Source organism: Octodon degus, unplaced genomic scaffold (genome assembly GCF_000260255.1).
Source record: "Octodon degus isolate 3935 unplaced genomic scaffold, OctDeg1.0 scaffold00246, whole genome shotgun sequence".
Lineage (NCBI taxonomy): Eukaryota > Metazoa > Chordata > Mammalia > Rodentia > Octodontidae > Octodon > Octodon degus.
Window position 1 is genome coordinate 685,480 of NW_004524822.1, and position 23,684 is coordinate 709,163.

At 40.9% G+C, this 23,684-nt stretch overlaps 1 protein-coding gene across 2 annotated transcripts in view; it reads left to right on the forward strand.

The window, feature by feature from the left end:
* The window catches only part of Plekhg1 (pleckstrin homology and RhoGEF domain containing G1), a 227,751-nt gene that overhangs the window by 65,262 nt on the left and 138,805 nt on the right, over window positions 1-23,684 (forward strand). For both annotated transcript variants that reach the window (XM_023706250.1, XM_023706251.1), the window contains exon 2: window positions 3,739-3,781. The gene's annotated coding sequence lies outside the window, so the exon portion shown is untranslated. The remainder of the gene's footprint in view (window positions 1-3,738; window positions 3,782-23,684) is intronic.

Consider the following 23,684-nt stretch of genomic DNA (forward strand, 5'->3'; position numbering starts at 1 on the left):
TCTCTCCTCGGGTGCTCATCTAAAATTAAAGGTGAGCTTATTTTAGACCCTGTAGCCAAAAGTACAGGGTTCTATATTGAACTTGCATCTCCTTTTTACAAAACTAACTTTGACATTTTATTTATTTTTATACTCAAGCTCACATTAGTTGCATTTTGCCTATGTAACTTATTTTAAACATCGCCTTGCTTGTACTCCAGACTATAAGCTTAGCATTGTTCTTTGGCCAAAAGCAATAAAATGTGACCCATTTCACCATGATTCAGTGAGCTGCAATCAGCATTTCTTTACACAAATAAAACATTGATGGCTATTTTATAACATTTCCCTAACCTTCAGAAGTGTAATGAAGTTTTGCTTTGGTTTTTTACATCAAGTTCTATTTGTATTTAATGCCATGAGTACACTACATTAGTGGATTGTGCACTTAAGGCTAGATAATCAAATATTCCTAATAGGCTTTTTTCTAAAAAATCCTGTATTGAATTTACAGAGTAGCCCAAGGTTCTCAAGTATTCAACTATAAATAAGCATTGCTGAGTGTAAAAGCTCTCTTCCTATTATCATATTCCTATAATGACCAAAAATACCAGTTCATTGGTTTACCACATATTGAATTTCCTGACCATTTAGTACTTTTTTATTTTTAAAAAACTACATTTGTACTTTTCATCATTTCTTATGAAGAAATTACTGCCCTCACCCAAAGACTTCCTTAAATAGTCTCTATATAGATTCTTTGCTATAAGCCCAAGCTTCCTGAACATGATCTATTTTCAGATTGTCTCTGTTTTCATTTGTTTATGATTAGGCATTCTTGGCACTGGTCAAAAATCATTTGTTTTCATATATTTTGTGTCAAATCATCTCATGGCACTGTTACCGTATTTCTCTTGACTTTTCTAAGTTCTCAGGGTTGTCTAATTTGGCCTGATCATTTCCTCTCCTTCTTACAAAGTAAGCACCTACTTTTAGCCTTCTATACTTAAAGTATTTTTAAATTTTAATTGACATAGTTGTATATATTTATGGGATACATAGTGATAGATACAGATATAGATATAGATATAGATATAGATATAGATATAGATATAGATATAGATATAGATATCAGACCAGAACAATTAACGTCTGTCACCTCAAACATTAATTTTATCATTTCTTTGTATTGGGAACATGCACAACCCTGTCTACTAGCTATTTTGAAAAAGGCAGTGAGTTGTTGTCAGTTCCCCACCATGCTCAAGGACACTGGAACTTATTTCTGCTGTCCGGTTACCCGTGGCCTCGCTGCCCACCCAGGCCTCACCCCTTCCTGCTTTGGTACTGTCTATTCCTCTAAGATCTGCACTTTCAGCTTCAGCAAAGATATGAGCACCTGTAGTTTCTGTCTTTCTATGCCTGCATATTTAATTTCATTTCTGACTTTTCATTAAAAATAGTACTTGTGGTTTGTAGATCTTTTAAAAAATTACGGTAGGTCATAGTTTCAGTTTTAGGTTATTGAGAGAGCGTCAGATAGAGGTTTTGAGTTTATTGTGTGGTGTATCATATAGCAGTTTCAAAGACATGAGTGTGTGTAAATCTCTTGTGATCAATGGATGGGGTGTAGTTGTTCTCGAGTAATGTGTCCTACAGTAGAAAATGGATTTTCTAAGCCCTGTCCTGCTAGACTTACATCTTAGCCAAATCAGGCCACCTTCTTTCTTCTTCTCATTTCTTTGTGCCTTATCTGGTTTGGTTATCAGATTTCTAGTAGTCTCATCAAACCAACTAGATAGCTTTATGTTTTTCTACATCCTACAAGCTTTCTGTATAGTTAGAGAATTACCTAATCCTTGAAGTAACTACGATACTAGTTTTTCAACCTTTATATTTTGGGTTCAACTTTTGATCGTTAAGTTTTACGTTAGAAAACTGTTTCCACTGTGATGTTCAAATTTATTCCCAAAGATATTTTATATAGTAGTCTTAACTTTTCACTCTTTTCCATTTTTGTGATACATTCCTTGAATAATTACATGGGATGTTGTGTTTTAAAACCAGATTTTTCAGAAATTGTCTATTCGGTATCTCAGTTTACAATGAATCAGATTTTGTTTTTTAAATATTGAAATCATGCATTTCTGCTTTTATTTCCATTTCTGCATTTCTAATATAGTTATCATTGTTTTCTAACTTAACTGAAGTTAGTTTATTTCTTTGATCTCTTCAATTTAAAAAAACCTAGATTGTTAGTGTTATAAATGAAACAGCTTTTCTTTTTTACTGTCCCAAAATGCAACGAGATTAGGTCACTTCTACTCTCTATTCCTATTTATTCCTCCATTTTTAATAATAAGTAAAATTTCACGTGTGGTTGGACCTAAATATCATAGTAAATTTTTATTAGCTTTTTATATTAATTTTATTGAGAAAGAAGTAGCAACGAGATAGTTTCAAATCAGGTTAGTAGGACAGTTACAATAATTAATATATTGCATATTGTTGTCTTCATAGTAGTTATTCATAGTACAAGGTGCAGACATGATATCTTGCTAAACACTTAGTTCAAAACTGTCTTCTCATTGAATTAAGAGAAAGTAGCTGTATATCTATGCTAACTATTTTGTATATACAGATATATATATTTTTTCACTACAAAATGGTCCTTCATTTATATCCCCCATTTTTGTTTACTTTTGTCAGAGATGGATATTCCATTGCCATTCATATATTGTAGGTGCATGAATTCAGCAAAGTAATCCAATATAGTCAAGTAGTCTGTAATAGTAGTGGGTTATCTGCATGACTGGCAATGTCCGAAGTTGTTGACTTGAGCCTTTTACAGCTCAGCATTTTATTAGATTTTAATTGAAAGCCTATACTCTCTTTGGACAGTTTTTTATAATAATTAAAAAACTATATCATCTTTGTCCCTTGTTCCCCATTTTCAATATTATTCTGTAACTATTCTTTTACCCTTATCTTTTTGATGAACCTTCAGTCAACTGAAATGCTTATGAGTAATTTCATTAAAGATACAAACCTGATGAATTTCTAGCACATTTGTTTTTCTCTTAAAACTCTGAAAAAATTGAAATGCCTGTGATTCTACTTTTTCTAAAATAGTGAAAAGAAAAACTGTGACCCCCAAGTCTTCACAGATGTAAGAACCCCCAAACCCTACCATTGCCCCATGAGCTACTTTTTCTGTCTTTCAAAGACCAAACACGGAAGCCAAGGGGAAACTAGAAGCAGTCACAGAGAAGAACCAAGGGACAGAGAGGCCCCATCCTGTGGGTGACTGGTGTTTGGGAGACAGAAATTCTGTGACAGGGTCTGAAAATCATCACTCTGCTCCCCCTACCCCTCTTGAGGGCCATGGGCTCATTTCCCTTCATGCTAACTTCAGGAAAGTCCTTGGGCATCATTGTTTTCAGAGCTGTTGAAAGTTCAAGTTCTTTTAGTTTTCTAAGTATTTCAAGGGAAAGGAAAAATCAAAGATGATTGGATATCAGTAACCTTGTAATGCCACATCCTGTAAATCTTTTGTTTTTCCTCATTCTTTTTTTTATGATTAAGTCTATTATGGACAAGCAATGGTATTTCCCTGGGAAAATTCTGTTTTTTTTTTTTTTGTTGTTGTTGTTGCCTAAAATTAGCCGTAACATCTCATCCATGATCTGTTCTAATACTTCTTTTTTAAAAACCTAATATTTAAATAAAGCTATTTGTGTTTTTCTATTTCTACTGCAGGTGAAGACTGATGTTGGAAGCTGGAAGTGAAGACATTGGAAAGGTGAGCTTCAACTCTATGTGAGCCATCTACATTTTTTATTTTTTACTACTTGAGTATGAATTTTTTAAAGGTTATTATGCCTATAGTTTAGGTTTGTTGGCTATTTATTGTGTACCTGCAGGTCAAATTCTTCTGTTTTCCAATTTTTAAAAACAGAAACTCTTTTGGAAGATGAGATGCCAAATATTGTTACCACCAATAGAAAATAAAAGAAAAATGCGTACATGGCTGTAACATTCAGAAAGAGTCCACCCCAGTGCCAACATCTGGGAGTCACTTGGTGCTGTTGGCCTGCTGGCGCCTGATGACTTTTGTCTTCCTTTCAGGCATCATCTAAGTGATTTTCACTGGTCAGAAAAGTTTGTCCTTTTTACTTCTTTTTCTTCAAAATTTAAAATCTCATTCTGATTCTGTAGTGGTAGTGCTTAAAAAACCACAGTGAGGGCCGGGGAGATGGCTCAGTAGAATAAGTGCTTCCCTGGCAAGCACAAGGGCCTGAGTTCAAACCCTGGTTCTGCCAAAAAAAACAGTGAACAAGAGAAGGCAAAAGAAGGAAGTAACCATCCCCTTCTGTGAGGTCCAGGCTCTCCTTTATCTGTTTCTTTCCTAAGCGCTTTATGCGTCATACTCTGACCATGTTATTAGCTATTTGTCAAGACCCCAGCTGGTGAAGAAATTGGGACTTAATTCTATTATTAGATGCTCGATGAAGTAGCCAGAATATATGAAGAAACTTGGGCTGGTAAACACAGTATTATCACATCTTACTAAAAAATAAAAAAGTTTATATTCCAGGCCAGGCATAGTGGTGAATGCCTGTAATCCCAGTGCTGAGGAGGCTGACAACAGAAGAATCACTACAAGTCTGAGCTGTGTAGTGAGAACCTGTACCAAATACATTAAATAAATAAGTAAATATCTAAGTTCATATTTCAATTTTATACCAGAATTATTTTTTTTTCAAAATCAAAACAAACTGAAAAGCCTGTATATAATCATGGGTTGGTTTTGTTGGCTTAACTAGCAAAATAATGCTTTATCTGAGTCATAAATATTTGGTACACTGAATTATTCTTGAGCCACTCAGTTATTACAAGGACGAATGGTATTTCATTGGAGTAAAGGTTGCACTGCTTGTGCCAAAGTTCATCAGTGTTTTGTTAACTGGCAAAACAATGGTTTTCCTCCTCCAGCTCTTCATTACTGACAGGAAAGTCCCTTAAGTCCTTTTGATTAGTTTATGTCTAGCATGCTGAGGAGCTTAAAACCAAGACTTCATGCTCCAGAACTGACTTCTTATTAGCTGACTGAGCCACACTGTTCAGGACCCATAATGCTGATTGTAAACTATGAAAAAATTTTAATTGCAATTTCTCTGAAAATCACAGAGAAAAAACTGCATCTGATGACAAATAATAGTATGGAGCCCAGCCTGGATTACATTCGTCTCAATATCAGTGCAATTGTAAAGCATAATTTTAAATATTTAAATGGAGTCCACTAAGGGCCAGCCAGAAGTTGTTACATTGCCCCACAATTACACTAGAATGTGCAGGAGAGTCATTTAAGGTTTTTGTTTTGTTGAATAGAGTAGATAGTTTCTCTTTTCTTTTCTGAAGTGATTCTGTTCTCTGAGTCTATAGCTATGTCTGCTCCTCAGAGAGACAAGCAGTTCTATCTACAAGAGGAGAGAAATGATATCGTTAGGTTAGACAGCTATGGCTATTCATACTGTTTTCTTAAAACTGACCAGATACCCACTGATACTCTTTGGGCTCTAAAACATGATGAGGGTTGCAGGGAGGGAAAGGGGAGCAAGCTTGACTCAGGGGTCTTGTTTCATAAGTTGCCTGAGGGTGCAGATCCCAGAGGAAGCAGGCAACTGACTGTGCCACCCTGAGTCTGCAGAAGTCTGGACTCCTCCTCCTCCTGTAGCTGCTCATCCATATGACTGAGTGCAAACATTTGCCAAGACTGTGATTCATTTGGTTTTGTTTGTTTTCAAAGCCATTATCTAGTTTGGGAGAAAATACTTTTGTTAGTCGTCAACATCAGTGAGTCTCTACAGTGAGCAGAGTGTAGAGTTGCAAGTTGCCTGTTGATTTAAAGCAAGCATGTGGCCTGTCTGAAGCACTTCTCTTTCAAATATAATCTCTCTGAGGACCACAGAAGACTGTTTTGTTTGCTGCTACCAATTTTAGGAAAAGCCGAAAGTATGAATAAAAGAAACTGAAATGTTTCCTGGAAGAACGAATTTCTCCCTTTAGAAAATTTAGGTTGAAATGCCCCGACACGTGCTCTGCATGTGTGAGCTTTGCTCTCTAATGGTGAGTGTCCTGGCCTGTGTGCAAAAATGGGTATCAGACCTCAGTGGAAAGCTGCAGCCTACACCACTTACGTACAAGCTGCGGATGAGAGCGGTCCTGGCTGCACAGTAAGTCAGCTGATGCGCAGAGACCGAAAAGACAGTAGGTGAGACTTACACTAAGCAGAGTACGCAAGAAAAAACTAGAGATCAGCGCCCCTATTTGCAGCTATTAAAACTCTAGGATCACGGTTGTACTAGAGAAAAAGAAAGAAAAAGTCAATGGACCTTAATTAGTATAACTAGTTAGGAGTCCTAACTTACAGAACTGCCCCAAAACCTCCATACTGGGACTTGAACCCAGTGCTTTTGCACTGAGCCACATCCACACCCTTTTTAAACGTTTATTTGGGCCAAGAAGATAGCTCAGTAGAATAAGCACTTGCCTGGCAAGCACTAGGTACTGAGTTCAATCCCCGGTACTGCTAAATAAATAAATACATTTATTATTTATTATTTATTTGATGAGAGGATCTTGCTAAATGCTCCAGGCTAGACTTGCCTACGTAATCCTCCTGCCTCAACTTCACAATGTGCTGTGATTTGCAGGCATACAGTGCTATGTCTGGCTCTGAAAGTTTTGAACCATCAGAGTTGGGAAGGCCTGTTTCTCATAGACTATCGGTCTGCTTACCTCAGAAGAATTAAAAATGCATGCTTTCTCTGTTAGACTTGCTCGCGCACAGTCAGCTATGAGACTATACATTTTTCAGGTATCACAAGAAACGCAGAGATAAATAATTTTTTGAAGAATACAATCGTCCTTGTGTTTTAGTCAATGCGCCTTTCCACCCATGATTCCCTGGACTCTTGTTCTTCAGTGGAAAGTGTTCAGGGCCAACCTGTTTAGAGTCCATGGTGCAAGACGCTGGTGCAATACCTGGCACTGCAGTATTGTGGGCATCCATCTGCGTCTCTACTCTTCTCTCTAGAATTTTCTGAGTGCCTCACACTATTGAGTCAAGTACCACAACACTGGAGAGCTTGTTAGAGAAGATGCCAAAGAAGCAACCAATTTCCTGCCCTGGGTTTTGCTGTTAGAGCCAAGCACGCTCTGTGACCTGAGCTGTGACCCTCCCAGAGGCCCGCTCTTCTCCAGCGCATGCTCACCCTCCGGAGTTTCTCCTGTCCCTCTCTGAGCTGCTTTCACTGCTCTTCCGCTTCAGCAGAATCATGCGTGGAGCCCACCTGAGCCAGTGGATGCCTTCACGGCACCCTGCAAGCAAAGCTGAAGGCTTTGGGGCAGTGGAATGTTGTGGCTTTTTACCCCTGAGGCTGAGGATGACGTGGTGAAGGGCTGCGCAGGAAAGAGTCAACAGGACACCACTCATCATGGGTCTCTCAGGTGACCTTGGTTCTGTGTCCCAGGGCCCTGCGGGTGCCTTGCCCAGAGCTGATAGATTTTTTGGAAGGCAGCTAATAGAAGAATGATTAGTGGTTACAGCATTAATGATTTACATTGTGAATAAGTAGCTTGCTGTATTGAGCTAGACGTTGCGAGTACTGCAGCCACGGGGTGGAATTCTTGGCAGTGTGCTGGCGCACAGGGACTTGAGCGCAGTGTGTCATCTATAAAAGGTCATGGAAATGCTTTCTTCCAGTTGCTGCCATTGCAGAAGCCCCTGATTGTCTCTTGACCTGGTGACACCATGAAAATGTTTTTTTTTTTTTCTGAAAATATATAAAGATTGAAAGTGTTACACAAACTAAATATAGTAGTCAAAAAAAAGACAGCACAGAACTGCATCATACAGGTTTGACTGCTCCTAGGCCTTGGGTGTCTCTTTCTCATGAAAAAATATCACCAAGAAGTTTGCACACCCTGCACTGAGTTAGAAATGAGACACACATTTTTGAGAGCCAGGGATAGTTTCTCACCATGGGACCTTCAGGCGTGGCTGATGAATAGCACAAGGGGTTTCTAGATACTCTTGGGAGAAAAAGGACTTCATTTTTGAAAAAATTTAGCATTGTTTATCCTGTTGAGTTTTGGGCTTCTAGTACTTGGATGAAGTATCGCTATTTTCTTGCTCGTTTCTCCTTTCTAGAATGGCAGCATCTGTCCCATGCCTGTCCCAACGTTGTTTTAGAAATACTGTTCATTATAAGTTATTTTTTTTAAAGTACTTGTTGGGGCTGGAACGTGTGGTTCAGTGGTTAGAATGCTTGCCTGTGAGGCTTGGGGTTTGATCCCCAGCACTGCAAAAACCAGGAACAAAAGAAGTCCTTGTTGTCTCATGAAGAGATGTCCTTCAAAACGAGGAATGAGCTCTGTGCCTGTCTTTGGCACTGCAAGCTAGGAATTTCAGTAACAGATCTCTGTGGGAGACAAGGAGGGGAAGAGGCTTTCATGGTTCGGTAACTCTGGAATTTAGACAAAATCAGTTCCTTTTCTACAGGGTCCTTTCTGTGCTTCCCTGAGCCACATGTCTTCAACAAAAAGGTGTTATAGGCCAGGTCTCCCTAGATTTATAAACACAGAATACCTCTGTCCATACCCCAACCTCCAGCACTGCCTTCTAGCTTTTCAATCTATTCCTGTGTTGTTCTGGGGAAAATAGTTTGTTAAAAAGCAGATTTCAGGTCAAGCATGGGATAAACAAGGGGCACAGGCACAGAACTGGGCCACAGGAAGCAATGAAGATGAGTTAGAGCAGTGACTTGTCCCTGTTGGAAGACAAAACTCTACAGCATAGCTCCATGTGCTGTACCCTGCTGGCCAGTGCTAGGGCCAACCCTCTAAGATGCTAGCTACAAAGCCCTCACCTCATGCTGTCCCCTCTGTCTGACCTCAAGGTTCCATGTGGAAAATGTGAGGCATCTTGAAGCACTTAGCTAAACCACAGGTTCCAGGACCAGTGAAGGATGACATTCCATCATCACAAAGTCTAGTGTGGAGAATGTTTCCCTTTGCTCTTAAACTTCCCCCAGCCTAATAACCTTTGATAGATCTTGATGGATTCCGTATGCAACACATATGTAGAGATTGCATAAAAGCCACTTAGCATAAGTTGTTATTGATAACATGATACAAGTGACCTGTTCAGGGCTCATCATAAATTCCTTCTTTGTGTAAAACACACAGCTGACTACTGTGAGGGTCGCCAAGACAAGGAAACCACTGCCCTTGGTCAGCTCAGAATGAGCCTGAGAGAGAAACACAGGTCAACAGGTAACATTCCTGTGAAGCCAGTGGGTCATCGAAAAAATCAGAAATTGATGAGAAGCTTGGAGTATATTAGAGATTAACACCAAAGGTAGTAGAAAGGTGATGTGTGAATGTGCTGTCTCTTTGGAAATCATGCATATTTTTTGTGGTAGGGTATAGAGATATTGATTAAATAAAAATCATCTATCATTCATTTCATTTATTCATGCATTTGAGGTGTAGATAATGGCCACATTCATCACAGGGAATTTGTACCTGTACGTGATATATTTTGATTCTTCTTTTCCCCCCATTCTTTCTTCTCTACTCCCTGTTTCTGAGAGGACTGTTTTAGAGCTCTCAGCAGGTAAGTGGATTGTCAGTTTTTTCTTTCAGTTCCATCTGTTTTCCCTTCATGTGTTTTAAAGCTATGTTTTGGGTAAAAGTTAAAACATTATTCATTTGTAATGTAGCTAGATGCAATACCATTGTACTTAGCTCCACAAAATTTGGCCTCACGGAGGATTGCTGGAAGTTTCATGGTTTCTACGTCTGTAACTCATGGTGAATTTGGATAGACTTCTCCCAGGTTTGATAGGTGACCGTGCAAATCATGGCCGAAGGGCCATCAATTAAAATGGCAAAAGAACCAGATACTTTCAGTGGTGCAGGATCCTCTCTCAGCAACTCTGGATAATGAACTCAGTGCCTGGGAGCAGTCAGTCATATCTGAAAAACTTGAAAGGCACTGGACTATATCCCCCAAGTTTAAGTCAGCAAAACAAAATGACCCATCCTGGTCTTAGGAAATCAAAGCCTGCACTCATGATGACTGAGCTAAAGCCAATGTCACTTCCTCCTGTCTCACTGCACCTTGCACCTGGCCCCATTTCAGTTGAGTTTTCTAGGGTATGTATGCTTTTAGAAACCAGGCTTTATTGCTTTACCCCATCCTGCCTTTTTCTGCAGTAAGGAAAGCTTGTTTTCCTCATGAGGAAAGAAACAGATGATAAAGTAAACTCACAGATTTGAGGCAAACTTGATATTCAGGGTGGAGGAAAGAAGTGGGAAGAGGCAAGAAGAGAGGCAATCAACTTGTCCTACATAAAAGCATCTTCATCTCCTCCAACAGGAGAGTCAGGACAGGGAGTTAGTTGTGAGAGTAAGTGATCTTGGAGGTGACTGGAAAGCCCCCAATGAAAACACCCCTCAGAGGACAGAAAATGAGACAAGGAAGAAGGGGACCAGAGAAAGACAACTTGGAGGCTATTTGACTAAAAGCCTTCTGCTGTAACATTCTACCTAGGGGAACATGTGATGCTGCAAAATTCCATTGCTTTTTAGTGACTGCACATTACATATCAAAGGACTACATACAACATTACATTTTAAGAAACCAGACCCAAATTTTTAAGACAAAGAATATAAAGAGAAAATAAGACCCAATGCAGGACTTTAGATTGCAACTCTATGTCTTTGGAGCATAGAACACAATGCTGGCTTTAATACCCTGCTCAGTGCTAAAGTCATCACGACTGATGTAGTCTTCAGTGTAAGCGTTTTGTTTTGTTTGTATTTTTTGTTTTCTGGTTCCAGGGACTAAACCCAGGGCACTCCTGCATGCTAAGGAAGCACTCCAGCACTGAGTAACAAACCCAGCACCTTTACCAGGAATTTGGGGAGAAGTTTGATGTATAAATACCTACATTCAACACAAAGTTTAGCAGCATCTCTGTTGCCAGGAGAGGCATTTGCAGCCCATCCAGGCTCTGTATGAACGCCCTGAGCTCAACCTCCTGTACCACAAAGAGCAGGCAAGAAAGGGAGAGGCTTGGGTAGCCCTAGACCACCTTTGATTTGGGACATCAGTGTCGGAACACAGTGGGGTCTAGAGCCAACTGCACCTGGCCATGGACTACTGCTTACCTCTTTCTAGAGAGGCCTCAGACAGGATTTTGCCACCCTCATGTCAAAAGTGTGATGACAAAGTGACCTGCATTTAGTGGCAGGAATCAGAGTGCATGCGCACGACACTTGGTTCCTGCCCATTCCTGGGCTCTAAACAGAGCTGTAGAGCAAGAGTGGGGATAATGATGTTATCTACACCTTATCTAGCCTTTCAAACTCAGTTCAGATTCCTTCACCTTTTCAAATTACTCCTGCCTGGTTGTGTCTTCCTCTTGTTCTAAGTGGCAGCACTGGTTAGCCTAGCAACAACTTACTTGGAAGTCTCAGTTATGCCTCGCTTCTGGATGCTGCTGTAGATCTTAGAAATCAGTCCTGCTCAGGGTCTGCTTGGTTGCTTTCCCCCAATGCTGCTCCTTCCTGCTCTAAGGGATGCAAACAATTCAAAGGCAGAAGCAAAGTCTTGTGTGTGGCATGGAACCCGGTGCCTTGTATATAACCATGTCTGGCACATACAGTTTATTTTAAAGTTCTAGATTTTCCCCAGTATATTATTATTTATAAATGCTTAACACCCTTATATAGGTGCCCAAGATGCATATGCATAAACCTCCAGTGGGGACTTTACCAATGATTATGAAAAGTATACTTACATTATTCTACATTCAGGAATTCTTTGATATAAAAAATATAATGCATACAATGTGAAAAATTAAGAAATTTATGCACTCATAAGACATTGGTAAGCCAAGTTTAAGTGTAGAAGGTTTGAAGGCAGATGCCTACCTGAGCATGATGTAATGATTTGTGTCTAGTTGTCCCCCTAAAGCCTCATGCAGTCATGGGGTGGTTTTCAGAGTCTGTGACTGATTCTTGATCCAATGCTGGGGTCACAGGTGTGAATGCTACACTCTGGCCCTGGGCTGGGTAATCTGCATTACAATGTAAGGAGGGGAGAGAGGCTAGCTGGTGCCTGAGATGCTGCCACTCCCTTGGTTTTTTCACTTTTTGTCCCTGTCATAAACGATTGCTCTTTTTTATGTGCCACTCTGCCTTGGAGTCAACTGAGTATAGACTGAAAGCTCCACTAACTGTGAGATACATAAACCTTTCCTTCCTTCATTTTGGGTGTTGGGTATTTTGTCCCAGCAATGAAAGAGGAGTAAGTGAGACACAGGATGAGCCCAAACTTTTGTTCATGTGAAAATTTCAAATAGGAAGAATATTGCAGAATAAAACTTAAAATTCAAAAAAAAGCTTCACTAACCAGTATTTCTGATAAAACTTTTTAAACTAGGGACAATCTTAAGGCACAGCTACATGTACAAACATGTTTTTTTCTTTGAGTAGCTCTAAACTAGAAAATACTCTAGTCTTTCATTATTATTATTTTCCAGGCTCAGTATTTTTCCTCAAGTGGATTTTTATCTTTGCTAAGATAAAAATCTTTATCTGTTTTATCTTCCAAACAAAATACTCCACACACACCACCACAATCACCACAGCCATGGTTTTCTTTGGGAGTCTCCACTGGGGAGAACATACACTTGGGGTGGTGTCATGGGTGGTGCATTTAGAGACAAAACTGTGACGACACTTTTAAAGCAACAGTTTTGTTCATTGTAGACCTTCTTATTTATGCACCTCATGTTCAGAGCCAGCTGTACTTTATTCTTAAGATCTAGCTAAAGTTTTAAGTGAGGTAGGGATTGCCAAAAGAGAAATCATTTGAGACAAATCACAAACAGCTATCACCTGCCATCGGATGCGCTGCACCCTCAAGTTATATTTCCCTGCATTTGCAAAAAGTGTATTTCCAAATACAGCACAGGTTGTGATTTTAACAATATTTGGCCTATCTAGAAAGAGTAGACCTTTATTGAAGAAAGACATCCCCTTGATCTGCCAGGCCGAACGCTGCTAACTGGACCTGTGGCATGAGGTCCCCTGGAGGAACCCTTCCTGGAAAATGGAATTGTTTCTCATCGGTATCAAGGGGGAGAGTGAATCTGGCAACCGTATTTCCCAGCCATGGAGAGGAGCCCTGAGGATTTGTTGCTTAGGACTCTCAGCCTCACTCATCCTTTAAATCAAAAATTAAAAAATCTTGAAGACTATTGGAACAATCAACACCCAAAATTCCATAAGAAAAGACTGAGAGCTACTAAGTATTCAGATAGCATAACCATGTGTGTACACCGCACACTTTAGGGGCAGCCAGCCTTCAATTTAAGCAGGGTTTGTTTTCTGAAAGTTCCTTTGGAAAACATCTGGGAGTGTGCTGTCTCCTCAGAAGGAGTAAAGCAATGGTGGGATGCCCTCAGGCAAACAGAGCCTATAGAACACACACTGTACTGAAACTGCAGGTACAGCCATGTGGGGTTCTGGTTCCTATTACTAATATTCTTTGCCCATGTTCCCGTACATGATTGAAATTCCAACATTAGTAAATTTCTCAAACCTAGAGAATGTGGTATGAACATTTTTTATTAGGCCATGTATCTTGATAATGGAGTTTAGAGATATGTTTATTAGCTATAAAACTAGAATGATTTAGAAATGGGTAGCCCTATATAAAACGACTTAGGAAAGCTTCAGCTACACATCAGAGCAGTAAGAGAAGGACAGTCCACTCTATACTTCAAAGTTGCATATATATTTTTCCCAGTTTTAGTTTTAAAACTTTAAGACTGAACTATTCTTACTTATTTTGTGGTAAGAGCTTAGGTGAAATGCTTTGAATTAACAATAAGATACAGCTTGGAATCCTGAAAGGAAGAGGAGGGGATGATGTAAATGGTAGCCTGTTTGCTCCCTCTTAGGGAGAGGATGGAGAAGCACACAGAGGAGTGCTTCATGTGTGGCACAGTGTCTAGCTCTTTCCTTATGTCCTCTTAGTTTGGAGCTTGGGTTTCTCCCCAACACCCAAGTGGTAAGGGCTTAATACTCCCTAGGAAAGTGCTACTGGGAGTAGTAGAATCTTGAAGAGGGGGGACCTAGTGATAGGTCTGTAGCTCACTGGGGATGCCCACATGAAGGGGATGAGGAGACCCAGCTCCTTCTTTCTCTTGCTTCTGAGCCATGAGGTAGGCAGCTTGCTCCCCCACCTGCTTCTACCATAACCAGCCACCTCACCACTGGCCGCATGGTGGGAAAGGTAGCTGACCACAAACTGGAACTTCGGAAACTCAGAACCAAAATTTAGCTCATCCTTCTTGATGAGTTGGTTATATCAAATATTTGTTATACTAATGGGAGTCTGACTAACACATGGCCCCATGTGTTTGCATGTTATGAATTATATTAGGGTGGAGGAGAGAAGACAAGGAAATCTCTACCTTTCTTTACTCCCAACAACTCCTAGTCTTCCCATCACGGCCACCTTCTAGAAGTTTAGGTAGATGCTTCTGTAAAAAAATTGATAACTTATTGTTAGATCCCACATTTGAGGACTGTTGTAGGTTAAAAAGCATTTATAAGTAGGACTAGGAATCACACACACACACACACACACACACACACACACACACACAGCATCCCACTTGAACCTGGAACATGTTTTCCTGTAGAAACGATCACTTACCAAGAACAACTTGAAACATCCTCTGTGCTGAAATGATGCTGCCTATACATGTTGGTTTGAATGGGCCTAGAAGGGAATTGCTGGGTCCTTAGTGAGAGTTTTAGGGTTTTGTTTCCTTTGGAACTCAATAAACTATTCTATCACTTTGCATACCTAGTGATGGTCTCCACTATGCATTTTTAAAATAAAAATTTAAATACAAAGCTTTCCATATTGCATGACATTTTATGAACAGAGTTTTCCTATCTCAGAAAGTTTAACCACCTATAAAAGTGACTATTGTGATAGTCATGGGTTACTGTAGAGTACACGAAACAGATGGTCAGAGGTTCATTGACATGACTCACTGATCTGCTAGGAGATATTGAATGCATCAAGGTATCTTTTCTTATGTGATCATTCTTCTGACTGATGTAAAAGCCAAGAAAACTTTTTCTTCTACTTATGTCTAACAGCTTCTCAGAAGTTCACTCAAACCTACCATTTAAAAATCATCCATCCTTTGGAAGCATTGATTTTAAACAACAAGTGTTTATATTTGCATAGAATTAATTCTTCCCACATGCACACCAGATTTTAGCCTTAAAGGCAAGCTATTTTGTTTTGCTCCTTCTTGTATCTAGTTGCCCATCCATGTCTGTGTTCCATCTCTGTGTATCTAATGTAGATCAAAAATATTTTTAAACAGATTCCCTGTGCACTGAGCATATATGAACTTGCCATTCTCTAAACAATACAGAATAACAAGAATTTACATAGCATTTACATTGAACTAGACAATATAAGTAACGTAGAGGCGATTTAAAGAATATGGGAGGCTTGCACAGGTTATATGCAAATCCCGTGCCCTTTCATGTGAGGAACCTGCGCATCCTTGGATTTCGGGATTCTCGGGGGTCGCCAGTCAGTAGGCTCCACGTTGGCCCTGCCCCTGCATCCCTTCAGGAATGCAGATCAGTGGGTCGTGTCGACGAACCTCTGACCATCTGTTTCGTGTACTCTAAAGTAACCCCATGACTATCACAATAGTCGCTTTTATAGGTGGTTAAGCTTTCTGAGATAAGAACACTCTGTTCATAAAATGTCATGCAATATGGAAAGCTTTGTATTTAAATTTTTATTTTAAAAATGCATAGTGGAGGCCATCACTAGGTATGCAAAGTGGTAGAATAGTTTACTGAGTTCTAAAGGAAACAGAACCCTAAAACTCCCACTAAGGACCCACAGGAAAGCAATGACCTGTGTTCTGCATCTTAGATGTATGGTCCATTGAAAGCTTACATTATGGAGTATTTTTAGCAAATCAGTGTATGCTCAGGTAGAAAAAACCAGAGATATATAAGGCAGTTTCTATCCTAACATTCAAACTATATTCAGGTTTACATCTTTTATTCCATATCTCCAGGCTTCCCACTTTTACGGATCTTTTCCACATGGAATACTTTCACCTGTAATAGTAACTCTTACTCAAGTTTGGTAAAACAGAAAGTCGTAAAACTACTCTCCAGGGAGGATGGCCTTGAAGATTCATTGACTCAGTGACTCAGGAACATCGGGGACTCAAGCTGTTTCTCATCTTCCTCCCTAACCTCCAGTAAATGGTCCCAAGAAGGCTGAGGAATGCAAATATGGGCAGGAAGCTCCCTTCAATCTATAGAGGCTCTTGTAGCACAGAGGCAGTAATGGTCCTAAGAATGTCATGTCCTGATTAGCTTAGGTTCATAACATCATCCTATAGATCCAGGGTTATGACTGCAGGCAGAAGGGATGAGGAGGTGGATACCTCAGTAAACCAAGGTGGTGGGAAAGACAAACGAGAGAATTAATGCCCGATAAGCACTAACAGTGCCCACAAGAGCGAGGTTGCCGTTGTACTCAATAGTTGCGTTCTTTTTCCTTTTTATCTCAGTACCCAAAGTATTTTTAATTGCTATATTTTCAATGATTGTGGGACATTGTCTTTATTTCTAAATAAAACTGTTCTGAGAATAAACTGTCAGCCCCTAGTTCTCATTCTGACCTGCTTTTCCTGGTTCCCCTTCCTTCCACAAAGTTCCTTGAGTTCTTTCTTGACACTTGGGCACAGAAGCATGCTTCATGATGCCATCCTCATTTGATCTAAGGTCTCCTCAACTGGAAGGTGCCCACACTAGCTAACCCTGTGTCCAGAATCACTCATGCCGAAAACCTGGCACAGGACAGGCCATTAGAGCTTTGTTCTTTAGAGCATATGCCAGAGTCATGCTCTATTATGTGCACATTTAGGAATAGCCTTTTCTTGAAGAAAGTTTTAAGTAAAAAAATCACATTAAAAACTGTCCCCTACTCACCATTCCTCTATCTTCAGACATAAGCCATGGGGTCAGTGATACAGGTCAGTACATCAGTAAGGGACCTGTTGAGGATAGCTTCCAGCTTCTGGGCAAAATGGTCAGGTAAAACCAAGCTGTAACCAGGCTGTAGGTATTTAGTGTATCCTAAGATAAGCAGACCAATGTACACAAATTGGGAACCTATTTATCTTTTCTGATACTATGCCTATGACAAAATGTGTTTCAGATGCCAGCCTTTGGCTCTGAGCCCAGAATGATTTAGAATACAACCTGATTGCAGGTGCAAGTTAAAATAATTTGTAAAACTAAGTTATGTCCTTTGTGCCCCGTCACTAGAGTATAAGATTCCTTGTCCTCTTTTCCTCTTTCTTGTATCATTAGAAGGAAAGGCTTTAGAGAAAAAAATAGGTCCTCCTTTCCCACCTTTCAAGGCTTTACTGTTTGATTTAGTCATTAAGGTTGGGGCTAGGCAAGAGGTTGGATCATTTTTCTTAACTCCTGGTGTGCACCAGCACAGACCAGAGGGGAATTACTGGTCTTAGCTATACAATAGGTGGTAAAAGTTCCAGCTGCTTCTGGCATTCGTTCCTTTATTCCTCAAGGTTTGACAAAGCAGAGAAGTTGACTGAGTTAGTGTGGGGAGTGGGGAGCCCTGCTTTAGGCCTCAGAGATTAAGGGGGAAGGATAGGTAAGGATGAAGGACGTTGTAAAGGATAAGCCTGGCCTCAGTATTTCTGTCTGTCTTGCTTTCTCCTACCATTCTGGGTTGCTGTCCACTAGCTGTCTTTCCTTTCAAATCAGATATGCCCTTATTTGAACAAGAATTTCTCATTACAAAAGCAAAAGTGGGCCAGTGAACTAGCTCAGCAGATGAAGAGGCTGCTTAGGCAAGCACAGGGACTGGGGTTCAATCCCTGGCACCACATGCTGCTCTGCCACCACTTGCTGCTCTGGCACCACATGCTGCGCTGGCCCCACCCCCAGGTGCGCAGAGCCAGCCACCGATACTGGGTGTGGTGGTGCATGCCTGAAGTACCAGCACTGGGGAGGCTGAAACAAGAGGAGCACTACTAGTCCAATCTGTGTACCAAACACATAAAAAAGAGAACAGCCTTCAGGTAGAGATACGTGGCTCCTTCTGAGGGTTTCCCTCACCCCAGAAGTACTCTGGACAAAAAAAAAAAAAAGGCAAATTATGTGAATACAGTGCAGCTTCCTGCATGAAAGCTATTAAAAGGGTCAAGATGCTGCACTTTCCACAATTCAGTATATTTGTGGTTATCTGAAGTTAGCCAAGCCATTCAGGTTGGAACCATCCCTGGTGAAGAGAGTTTAGGAGAAGGGTTAACTTGACCTGCCTCTCATCAGGCTGAGCTCATCGCCAGCTAACATAGGCTTCCAGCTCCACACACGTCTGTAGTCTCGCTCTGCCTGTAGCATCAATCCCAAGCACCCTCTGTTTCAACCACGTTGGTTGCGCTGCTGCTAACCTGCACCTGTCTGTCTGTCTGTCTGTCTGTCTGTCTGTCTGTCTGTCTGTCCGTCCGTCTGTCCATCTGTCCGTCTGTCTGTCTGTCACCTCAGGCAGGATCCTTCCCTTGCAGACGACCATTGAGCCTGTGTTCTCTTGCTCACAGCAACTCCATCAAGGTGTTCATTTTAGACACAGAAAAGACCTAGCTCTAAATATTTCATGTTACCCATGAGAAAAATGAGATCCAAAGAGGCTGGTGATGCCACCGGTGTACACAGCAAGTTCACACTGAACTGGAAGCAAGACAGCTCTTCGCCCAGGACAGTTACCTTCAGGAGACTGCATTCATAAAATTATTTTCTCCACAAATGGGACAGTGGGACACACACAGACACCACCACCACCACTACCACCACCACCACCACCACCACCATGACTGTTTGAAGCTTGGGATCCAAGCATTCAAATCATACAACATGAAAATAAGGCCCATTTAAACATATATTAAAGCTGAGTTAGTATCACCTCGGTTTATCTACTACGGAGAGTTTAGGGTTTTAGTAGCCTCAAAATGTCTGACCATACTCTGGTTTCTCTTCAGATCGTATAAATCTTTCGCTTTTTATTTAAAAATGTCTGACCACCTGTGTTTTTAAATCTTGTATTTTTGTAGTCATAGTTTTTAAAAAAGAATTTTCACTTGTGACTTCCTGGATGGTTAGTCTTTGGCTAGAGGCTACTTCTTGGAAGACTTACTTCTGTTATTTTTTCGGTGAAGTACTGTGCTTCCCAGCAGTGGATGACAGACAGTATCATACTGTCCTAATACCATAGCAAAATGGAGTTTGAGAGGGAATGAATTTGTGTTTGTCACACACAATGCAACTTTATAAAGTATCTTGAAAAATAGTGGCCTGAAATAAGACTCTAGTGATAAATTCTTATGGTCTATTAATTTCCCTTGTTTAAAACCATCTCCCTTTTCCTACTTGAAACAAATGTATATAGATAGTATACTTGATTAATAAGTAGGCTAATTAATTAAGAGTTAATAAATTCTTCCCTGAACATGCATTAACATTTCCCAAGAAAAAACGTAACCTGCTTTCCTCTCATAGCCTGTCTGTGGTGATGGCCCTTTTAGGAAAGCTGAATTCAGAAGTCTGGAAAGAAAGGAAGCAATGAAAGGCACGAGGGATTGTGCCGTAGAACCATGGGCCCGGCAGCCCACCAACACTGAGCAAACTGTTGTGGCATTGTAGACACTGCTGTTCCCTGAAAACCTTCCCAGTAGGCAGGTGGAAAGTGTCCGAAACCTCTTGTGTACTTGTGAGCCACAAAGAGCAGAAGCCTTTGGAGAAGGCCTAGTACACGAGAGGGCCTGAAGAGCTTACCGGAAGGTAAAAGTGAACAAGGCCTCGGGAAGTCTTGGTTCTGTTTTTTCAGCTGGTTGCTGCTGGGGTGAGAGCTTCCTGTGGTTTCAGGAGGGCCCCCCACACCCGCACGCTGCCGTGCCCTGGTGCCCAGGCAAGATGGAAGGAGAACCTGGCTGCCAGTGTCTCTGCTAAGACAGAAAACATTGGCTGCAATACCTGCAAATTCTGAAAAAAAAATTTTTTTATGGGGGTTTTCAACAACCAGAACACCTTGGAAACAACATTCACAGTGATTTGTTTCTTTATGACTCTGTCAAATACTCTTTGGTTCCTTGTAGTCTGGTTCCAAAAAAAAAAAAAAAAAGAACTACAGTTTTCTTGGCAGGCCAGTAGTTCCCTTTGTAGCTCTCCAGATCCTTGTAAGTGTGATATTTTGAGCTCATCCACAGTAAATCTGAATGGCCCATTTGAGAAATTGTATTCATATTAGGCACAGTTTCTATTCCTGGGAAGTCTAAGGCAGTTCTGAAGCTTAAACTGTTCTTTGATCTGCTAGAACATCGTGGTTTCCATGGCTTTGGCTGGCACAGGACCAAGCAAGGGCTCAGAATTCCAGTCAGTTGGGTCCAGGCTTCCATGCCAAGCCTGCCCTGAAATACACACGAAGACTTCAGAATCAGAGTGCCTTATAAGCAGTCACTAAAATAAACTGATCCTTAAGGGAAAGAATGTAGTAACTGCTGAACACATTTTATATTTCATTGCTTCAGTGTTCCATTGTTTCATTTCTACAAAAGCATTGTAATCTTCTGATGACACAACTTTTCTCCTGTCCCCCTACACTGTACAAAGTAACATGAATACAGTTTGTCTTGCTTGACCTTAAATGTACATAAAACGGGAGCCCAAGTATCGTGACCAATACCCTTCCTTCACCTGGTGATGACCTTTCACTGAGGCAGTTGTTACTTTGAGTTTATCTGTAAGCATTTTAGCTTGAGCATTCTTCTCTTCTTCTCCCACACCTTGCTCTGCTCGGCATCCTAACCCAGATCTCAGCCAACTGTACTGCTCATGTGTGAGCTCACATATTTGCACTGCTGTGCTGCAGTTTTAGGAAAGACAGAGAAGTTTCTTACTTAGACCTCGCCTCCAGGCAGGAGGAGGAAAACCTTCCTGACTCAGAGTTGTGATAGCTGGCAGTCGTTTTCCTTGTTTTTTGTTTTTTGTTTTTTGTTTTTTGTTTTTTTTTTTAAAGTAGGAGCAGCCGAGTTGGTGGCACGTGCCTGCAATCTCAGCAGTTCAGAAGGCTGAGGCAGGAGGATCACAAGTTTATAGCAGACTGGGCAATTTAACACGACCCTGTTGTATGGGGGAGAGGGGAGCACTAGGGATTAAACCTAGACCCTCACACTTAGTTACATTCTCAACCCTTACTTTAACTTTTTAAATTTTGAAACACCATCTCCCTGAGTTGCTAGAGGCTTGCCTCAAACTTTCGATCTCGCCTGGTCTTGGCTTGAATTTGCAGTTCTCCTGTCTCAGCTTCCCAGAATGCTAGATTAAAATTTGTTTGAGGGCCAGTAGGATAGCTCAGCGGTCTAAAGTGCCTGCGTAGGCAAGGCAAGCGCAGGGACTGCAGCTCAATCCCCAGCACCACATGCCACACCAGCCCTGCCCCCAAGGCAGGCTGAGCTGGCCACTAAATAAATAAGTAAATAAATAGACATGCCTTTAAGATAAATAAATAAATAAAATTTGTTTGAAAAGGACTGGGTATATAGATCACTGTAGACTGCTTACCTTGCCCATTAGTCCCTGGGTTTGATACATAGCACTGAAAAAAAAAAAAACAAAAACGAAAAGAGAAAACTTTTGCCTGTACAGAGGTCAAAGAAATTTTTGAAAAGGTTTTGATTTCTAAAGAGGTCATTCTCTGACCAAATTTGTTTGTTTGTTTATTTATTTGGTACAGTGTCTCACTACCCAGTTTGAACTTGTGGTGATCCTCCTGTCTCAGCCGCCCCAGCACTGGAATTACAGGCATGCACCACCACACCCAGTTTCAATGGTCAGCAAGGCATGGGGCACCAGGAGTCAAACTCAGGATCTTGTGCTTGCCAGGCAGGCACTTAGACAGCCAAGCAACCTCCTCATCCCTGTCTGATCCAATTTGATGCCTAACTCCTCGACAGCTACATCTTTTGGTGATTTTGATCTAAAGAGGGGAGAGCTACCTTTCAGGTCATATAAAATCACAAGGCACTTATTGGGTTACATTTTTGCCTCAATTACTTTCAGTATGTTATTGCCAGAGTTACTTGAACTATTTATTTAGCCCTTTCAGCAACATCCTGTGACCCAGTATAAAGAATGATTCTTGGACTTTAAACCAGTTCTTACCAAATGGGTTCATCATGTTGCCAGGACTCTAACTCAGATTTTTATCCTAACATGAATTTCTAATTTCCTTTTGAAACCATTTATGGGATAACTGAGAGATTTTTGCAATTAAGGTAAACAGTGGCTTTATGAATTTTTCCTTCTTTTCCTTAGTGAGATAGTTATTTGTTTTTCTTCCTAAGTCCCATGGATTTTGAGAGGAGAAAAATACTGATTTTTTTCACATGCATTCTCACTGTGCTTATGCTTTCAAAGCAAATAAACAATGAGGGATCAATTTTCAAAAATCAGTGATATTGGAGATTTTTTTCCTAATGAAAAATCAGCTTAAGTGAATTCTTTTCATAGCCTGCTTTTCTTTTATTGACTTTATAAGGAATATGATCTATTTAATCATATTTTCAAAGATGAGAAGGAAAAAATGTTGGGTTATAATAGGAACCCCAAGAGCAGGATAGAGAGCGGGGTGAATCCTGCAGAGGACAACCCTGGAGCACCAAGCAGGGCCACCACCTGCTGCCGTGTCCGGCATGTGGCACCTGCTGTGCTACCTGGTGTTGAGCACTGACCCGCAGGTGGCGCCCCCTGGAGTTGTGCCAGCATGTCAGGCCTTAGGCCTAAGGAGGAAAGAAACACTTTGGCATTTTTCTGAACTTTTAATTTTATACATGTTTGCAGTGCCTGAAGGTTACATTCACCTTAAGGAGTAGATACAAATCCATAACACATCTTGGTTCTTCTATAAGCCCCTTTCCCTCCCTCCCTCTGATCTTCCTTTCCCTGTTTTCATCATTACTGTTTTCAATTCATGTTTATCACATGTATATGTGTTTGTTGTGGGTATTTGGCATGTGTGCACGACCCATCATAAACCTTCTTACTTCTCCTTTTCCCCTCCCCCTCCCCTTGTCCAGTCTTCCAGACCCCTTCTCATTTGCAAAACACCTGTCTCCCAGATCTGCCTTTTATTTTGCTCTTTATCTATACTTCTCCTTCCTCAAATGTGAGGTGCCATGTGGTATTCCAGCTTGGGTGTCTGACTCATTTCACTTAACAACGTATGTTCCAGGTGTCTGCCTTTCCCCGCAGATGACTAGACTTCTAGTCATTCATTGAGACTTTAGGGTTCTCTGTTTTTCCTAGAAACAGTGGGGAAACCCTGGCTCCTGCAAGCCTAGTAGTTGTTGGCCCCAGGTAGCTGCCTGCATGGCTGACCTCGTTCTCCCTCCACCCAAAAAAGTGCTTTTTCAAAGAAGGAAGAGGTGTAGTGGGTAAGAGGAGCCCGAGGCAGGATGGACGAGGAGCTGGTCACATCA